Below are 8,293 nucleotides of genomic sequence, written 5' to 3' on the forward strand. Positions count from 1 at the left end.
CAATAAAAAACACTTTTCTGAACTTATCAATATGACTCTGTCCTTCACAGGATAAGTAACATGGATCACTGCAAAAACTCACAATCTTAACAAGAATATTTGTCTTATTTCTAGTTAAAATGTCTCATTTTAGTAAAAAAATCTCATTACACTTAAAACAAGACTCATCACTGGAAAAAACAACAATTTTCACCTGTTTCAAGTAAATTTTCACTTGAAATAAGTAGAAAAATCTGCCAGTGGAACAAGATTTTTTTTATTGTAATAAGAAGATAAATCTTGTCCCACTGGCAGATTTTCCTACTTATTTCAAGTGAAAATTTACTTGAAACAGGTGAAAATTGTCAAATAAGTTGTTTTTCTGGTGATGACTCTAAATGTTGAAATAGCAGTAAAACCACATTCATTGATGAAATGACATAAGGGATGGAAAGGAGGGATGGCAGTTTTACAGGGGGGATGATTTGGACCGTTTTTATTTCAGGGGGGATGATTTGGACCGTTTTTATTTCAGGGGGGGGATGATTTGGACCGTTTTTATTTCAGGGGGGATGATTTGGACCGTTTTTATTTCATCCCCCCTCAACTCCAGTACTGATGACCACTAATTCAAATCAGGTGTGTTGATGCAGGGAAACATCAAAAACATGCAGGACAGCGGCGAATGAAGACCACTGGTGAAGGGAATTCATATTGTTGCAATATAAATACAATACGTATAAATAAATGTCTAATACACTCATACACATTAGGACAGTTGGAAGTGTAACACAGAGAGAGGTATGGTTGAGTCTCCAGAGATCCTCATGCATGCACTGGAGTGTTTTGTTTTTGTAGCCTAGCAACAACTAATCTAGTGACATCACATGAGCAATGTCAGGTAACACTGGTGAACAAAAGAAAATATGTGCTATATATATTGTTGGAGCGCTTGCACAAGCGACTTCCAAGGTGCATCAGATTCAGTTTGATGTGCATCTGGGTAGAACTAGAGATAGAGAAACTGGATATTTCTGCTGTGAGCCTAGTCTGTGATGTCACACACACTCAGTAACTTGTTGCCACTTCAGACACGCATCTTTGACTGTGTTTCCATGCATCAATAACCCTTTTAAAACCCGAATATTGGCAATAACCCGAATTTGCACGGCCATGTAAACAACAATAACCCTTTGAATAACCCGAATTTGCTCATATTGGGGTTTTTAAAACCCCAATATGGCCCCTGGGTTACTCCTTTTAAAACCTGAATATTGGGTCATGTAAACACCAAACGGAATATCCCCATGAAACGGAACAGGAATCTGTTTTCTGCACATGCTCTGTTCACAAGGAATCCTGGGGTCCGTTTCACAAAGCAGGTTCAACAAACTCTGAGTCTAATCCTGAACTCTTAGTTGATCTACTCTGAGATCGGAAACTCTGAGTTTTCGGTTCCAGAACAGTGGATTTGAGGTAATTTACTCAACTCTAAGTAGTTTCACCTGGAGTTAAGCTCGTGCGTGAGGGAAATAAAAAGCCATCATCAGTAGAGCGCTGATACAAGGATTCACCATGGCAACCGGCGACAACAAAAGAGCCACATACTTTTTCTTTTTTTTCTTTTAAACTTTATTTATCATTTCAATTTACAAAATCCCTTTGAAGAAACGTTAGTTTGCATCTGAAGATCCACATACTTCACGCCGTGTACTTTTTCACCCGAATGGAATTAGAGATTTTAATGCGGGCATAAGGCGAATTTGAACATGTTTTTCGAAAAAAGAGTAACACCGCAGCACAGAATTATATAAAATTAATTAAACAGATCTCTACATCATTCACCTGCAATCCTGTGGAACTCCTTGATGGCTTGGACAGGTTTATGTAGGCTTGCCACCCGTCCCTTGAAATACGGAATTGTTCCATAATTGAGAATTAAAAGTTGCGTTCCGTATTGAACCCATACAGACACATATTATGCCAGGGTTCTCCAACCCTGGTCCTGGAGAGCACCTATCCAGCATGTTTTAGATCTTTCCCTGCTTCAGCACACCATGATACAAGGAGCTGTGTCAGCAACAGAACTGTCAGGACCTTGATGACAAATTAATGACGACCATTGATTAGAATCAGGTGTGTTCATGCAGGGAGACACCTGAAACATGCTGGATAGGTGGATCCAGGACCGGAGTTGGAGACCCCTGTATTATGCTATTATTTATTCATGTAATAATATACAGGTGGAGGTTGGAACATTTGAATATATTGCAAAACTTCATTCGTAGTAAATTCAACTTAAGGTGAAACAAATATTATTTCCCACTACATGCAAAGTGAGATATTTCAAGCCTTTATTTGTTATAATTTTGATGATTATGGCTCACAGTTTATGAAAACCCCAAATAAAAAATCTCAAAAAATGTGAATATATTATGAAATCATTAAACAATTCAATCATTAAAATTATAAAAAATAAAGGATTAACATATATTGCTTTGCCTGTAATGAGACTATGTACTGTAATATACATGTATTACGTGGTCTGATAACCATCTCCCGACGAATATTTAATTCTCTGCGCATTAATGCTGCACCTTCATCAATTGTGTCTCCATCAAAAGGACATGCCATGTTCGTGACAATGGACTAATATATATACTGACAGACGGCAGAACTCGCCTTCTGACTGAATGAATGAAGAAATCAAGTAAGTGTGGCTCTGAAAGAGGCGGAGACACAGAGAAACTCCAGGTTTCACGATATAAACCTGGTCCCGACCAGGTTAGTTTCAGAGAGTCTGTTACTACGGTAACTGACCAGGTTAGATTCAGAGAGTCTGTTACTACGGTAACTGACCAGGTTAGATTCAGAGAGTCTGTTACTACGGTAACTGACCAGGTTACTACGGTAACTGACCAGGTTAGGTTCAGAGAGACTGTTACTACGGTAACTGACCAGGTTAGGTTCAGAGCGTCTGTTACTACGGTAACTGACCGAGAGCTTAAGTTACCTCTCTTTGTGAAACAGGCTAGAGTTACCTCTCTTTCTCTGGTTTGAGTTACCTCCCTTTGTGAAACGGAAAACTCAGAGTTTCCCTCATTTCAGGGTTAACAGACTCAGAGTTTTCACTAAACCTGCTTTGTGAAACGGACCCCTGGTGCCTTATGTACTAAGAGTGCGGCGCACAAAAAACGTGCGTACGCCACTTTCAACGCTCACGGTCGGATGTACAAAGAATGACGTGAACGTAGAAAGCTGCGGTCCTTCACTCACACATTAAGGCTGGTTCACGCACTTTTCTGAGGTTCTGTCCGTTGGCGACACTCACTGGTGATGCAGTGAAGTGCAGAATATGAGGGAAACGTAACGTCAACAATAAATTCACGACCACGTGAAGGACATGACAGTCCCCACATCACCAGATAAGTTACACAAGAGTGGAGCTGCAACAATCTCACAATCAACCACATGATCTGAACAAACAACTAAAGGAGCTCAACGATGGAACCTGCAAATCCTGATGGAGCTTTGGCTCCGTTAGAGGAACCTGCTGATGATCAGATCACACCGACCTGCTGGTCCAGGACTAAGACTGGACCATCAGCTGGTTTAGTCTGGACCTGCTGGTCCAGGACTAACACTGGACCATCAGCTGGTTTAGTCTGGACCTGCTGGTCCAGGACTAAGACTGGACCATCAGCTGGTTCAGGTACCAAGAGGATCTTCTGGATCTTTGTCCTGAACTGGACCAGCTGCTCCGGTTCAGACCAACATGATGCTTCAGCTGGAGCTGCAGGTCGGACATCTGTCTGTCGTCATGACGACCGTATGGGAGGACTACTGGAGATAAAAGCCAGACCCTAAACATCCCATAACTGTGTCTGGACAGAAATACATTAAAATTAATTTTGAAGCAAAAACCGGTGTTGTGCCAAAAAGTGATTGCCTGCCAGAATCTGATTTCCTCTGATTTGTGGCCGCGGGAGCGCGCACAGCAGCCCGCTGAGCGAGAGCGCTAAACCGTCAGATTTCAGATTATGAAGCTCAAGAATGAGATCAAGTCATATTTAGGCAGAAACAACCTTTCATTATTTGGCCTTCAATCACTTTTTGGCACGACACCTGTCTCTCCTCCTGCGGATGCAACACTCCGAGTTACAGCAACTTTGCTCTTTATTTCTCACGTTTGCACCTCGATAATCCCGTCGGCACAAATTGTCTTTATTTCTGCAGCGGAGGAATCAGATCGTAATGCTTCATGTTTTAAATATAAATGTATTTTGTTCACATTGTTATACTTATGAGAGTGGTGATCACGGACATCCATGTGTAAGACTCAATAAACGTGTACATTGGTCTTAATCCGTCAGTATATAATATGCATGACAATAAAGCAGAACGAGGAGCCGTTTTTCATCCACCAAAAATTCTGGTGACGGTTCTTAAAATACAAACAAGAAAAGCAGAGTGTAATGATGCACTAACGCTGCCCATAAACATTCACAAACCCGTATGATCATAATAAAACCACGACTCTTCACGGAACGCAACGCAAAGCAAAGAACACCATAATGTAGGTGTCAAACTGAATCCCAGAAGGGCCGGTGTCCTGCATGTTTTAGATGTTTCACTGCTTTAACATACCTGATTCTAATTAATCATCATCACCAACTTGTCGTCAAAGTCTGGATAGTTCTGTTGATGACACAGTCACTTGTATCATGGTGCAATGAAGCAGGGAAACATCTAAAACCTGCAGGGACACCGGCCCTCGAGGACTGGAGTCCGACACCCCTAAATGCCCCAAAATGAATTATTTATTCCAGCTCAGAGCATTTTCTTGTTAGGATGAGCGGTTTTTAATGGATAATTATCTTCATATCATATTCAAACATATATTTGAGGGAGGAGACAAGGCGGAGTGTTGTGCTCCCGCATGTGCGCTCAAATCCACGCTGATTGGGATGTACAGAGAAACCTGCGTGGATTTGGGCGTACGCACAGCTTTGTACATATGAATTTTTGCGGTCTTGTTAATTCCACGTACGGATTCACGTTGAAATCTACGCACTCTTAGTACATGAGGCCCCCTGGTCTTTTGAGTCCAGGAAGTTCTTATAAACACGGAGAAACAAGACCAGGAGGAGACTAATCACTTCATAAATGTAATGAAGGATATGAACATTTCTGCATTTGTAGACGGTAGAAAGTACCGGGATAGAAGATTTACAAGAAGGTGAGCGAAAAGTTGCGTGAAGCAGCATTTGTTTTGAATTTGGATACAGGAAGAAGAAGCAGAAATGACGGGAATTGCGTCATCACGTTCTCTGTGCGTCGCTGGTTTGATCCAGATATCCTGAATGATTAATTACCATGTAAACGGAATATTCCCAATGTTTCAGTAACCGGAATATTAGCAATAACCCAAATTTTGACTGCATGTAAACGTAGTCACAGATTCCTCGAGATTCTCTCAATCTCTTCATAATATTATATCCAGTAGATTAGGAGAAGTGTAAAGTGTTAACAGTTTTATGCCAGGGAAAGACTGCCTCTCTCTAAGATTCTTGATATCCAATGTTTCAGGCCGGTGGCTCTGACATCCCACCTGATGAAGGCCCTGGAGCGGCTGCTCCTCCAACATCTCCGCCCCATGGTGAGCCCAGCGATGGACCCATTACAGTTTGCTTACCAACCTGGCATTGGGGTGGATGATGCCGTCATCCTCATGCTACATCGTGCCCTGTCTCACCTGGAGAAACCTGGTAGCACTGTGAGGATCATGTTCTTTGATTTCTCCAGTGCGTTCAACACCATCCAGCCGGCACTTCTGGGAGACAAGCTGGAGAATGCAGGGGTTGACAGTCACCTCACATCCTGGATTCTGGACTACCTCACCAACCGTCCACAGTATGTGAGGACACGGGACCACACATCAGACATGGTCGTCTGCAGTGTGGGGGCCCCGCAGGGAACGGTCCTGGCGCCGTTCCTCTTCACTCTCTACACTGCTGACTTCTCCTACAACTCCCCAACCTGTCACCTACCAAAGTTCTCTGATGACTCTGCTATCGTCGGCCTCATCAATGATGAAGATGATAGCGAGTACAGAGAACTGTCCCAGGACTTTGTGGACTGGTGCCTGCAGAACCACCTCCAGATCAACGCGGGGAAAACCAAAGAACTGGTGGTGGATTTCCGCAGGTGTAATAAATCCCCCCCGACACCGGTGAAAATCCAGGGAAAGACATTGAGATGGTGACATCTTATAAGTACCTGGGTGTTCACCTCAACAATAAACTGGACTGGACTACTAATTCCTCTGCACTCCACAAAAAAGGCCAGAGCAGACTCTATCTGCTCAGGAGACTGAGGGCTTTTGGTGTGCAGGAAACACTGCTGAAAACATTTTATGACACTGTGGTGGCATCAGCCATTTTTTACGGAGTGGTCTGCTGGGGCAGCAACATCACAGCTGCAGACAGAAGGAGCCTGGACAAAACCATCAAAAGGGCCGGCTCTGTCGTGGGCTGGTCTCTGGACACAGTGCAGGTGGTGGGAGAGAGGAGGATGATGGCTAAGCTGTCATCCATGATGGAGAAGGACTCCCACCCCATGAAGGACACCTGCACTGCCACCGAGGAGCTTACGAACCACCTCGGTGACCACGCCTCCGAGCCCCAACCCTCTGCTTCCTCAATGGAAGGCATGTCAGTCGGGTTGAAGAGATCCTCGAAGTATTCCTTCCACCGTCCGACAATGTCCCCAGTCGAGGTCAACAGCTCCCCACCCGCACCATAAATGGTGCTGGCAGAGTACTGCTTCCCCCTTCTGAGGTGCCGAACGGTCCTCCAGAATTGGAGGAAGTCTTCCTCCATGGCCTCCCCGAACTCCTCCCAGACCCGGGTTTTTGCCTCCAGCACCACCCGAGCTGCGGCTCGCTTGGCCTGCCAGTACCTATCTACTGCGTCAGGAGTCCCACCGGCCAACATAGCCCGATAGGACTCCTTCTTCAGTCTGACAACATCCTGTACTTCCGGTGTCCACCACCGGGTTCTAGGATTGCCACCACGACAGGCACCGGAGACGTTGCGTCCTCAACTTTGAGCCGCCGCGTTGACAATGGAGGCAGAGAACATGGTCCACTCGGACTCGATGTCCCCCGCCTCCCCCGGGATCCGAGAGAAGCTCTCTCGGAGGTGGGAGTTGAAGATGTCCCTGACAGAGGGCTCAGTCAGACGTTCCCAACAGACCCGTTCCCAACAGAGGCGTGATTGGGATATATATATATATATATATATATATATATATATATATATATATATATATATATATATATATATATATATATATATATATATATATATATATATATTGGTGAGACACAGCGGAGCTTTAGCTGATCGGTTATCATAAGGTTTTTAATAATTTTATTCAAGAATTATTAATAATTAATAAAGTCAACTATTTATCAAATTGAATTATCAAAATGATAATAATTCTCGTATGGGGCACCACCCTGGGCCTTAATCCAGGGAAATGATAACTTTTAACAGCAGAAAATCAGTCTCAAAATAGGGATTATCCACCAGAACACAGTAAGAGCTGTTATTAAATAATCAATTATTAAATAATTGATTTTAAGGTTCTTTTACTGGTTTTTAAGTGTCTTAACGGTCTTGGGCCATCTTATTTATCTGATGTGCTTTTACTGTATCAACCCTCACGGACCTTGAGGTCCTCTGGCACCGGCCTTTTAACCATTCCCCGAACCGGGACTAAAACCCACGGTGAGGCTGCATTCAGCCACTATGGCCCTTCTTTATGGAACAGCCTGCCAGAGAACCTCAGGGCCGCAGAGAATGTTGATATTTTTAAAAGGAGGCTCAAGACACACCTTTTTAGTTTGGCTTTTATCTGATCTCATTTACTTAGTCTTTTCAGCTATTTATTGTATTTATTATATTTACTTTTTTAGCTTTTTTATTATCTTTAAACCTTTAATCCATTTTTGTGACTTTGTATTTTATGTTATTTATTATTCATCTTAAGTTTTGTATAGATTTCTCTAAAATTTTACACTTTTTAGGCATTTTTAACTTTCTTTTAATCTTTTAGTTTTTAGCTCCAGTGTTTCCTCAGGGGGGTCGTTCACACTGGGAGGTGTGCCTGCTCCGCCCATGGGGGTGTCGTCATGGGGGTCCCTCAGGCCTGGGTAGCTGGGGGAGGGACTCCACCTTCTGTGTGGGGTCTGCCCTGGTCTGTCCGGGTTGGGGGGGTCTCTGTGGCGATGCTCCCTGTGGTCATGGTC

The sequence above is a fragment of the Cololabis saira genome, chromosome 21 (assembly GCF_033807715.1).
Source record: "Cololabis saira isolate AMF1-May2022 chromosome 21, fColSai1.1, whole genome shotgun sequence".
NCBI lineage: Eukaryota > Metazoa > Chordata > Actinopteri > Beloniformes > Belonidae > Cololabis > Cololabis saira.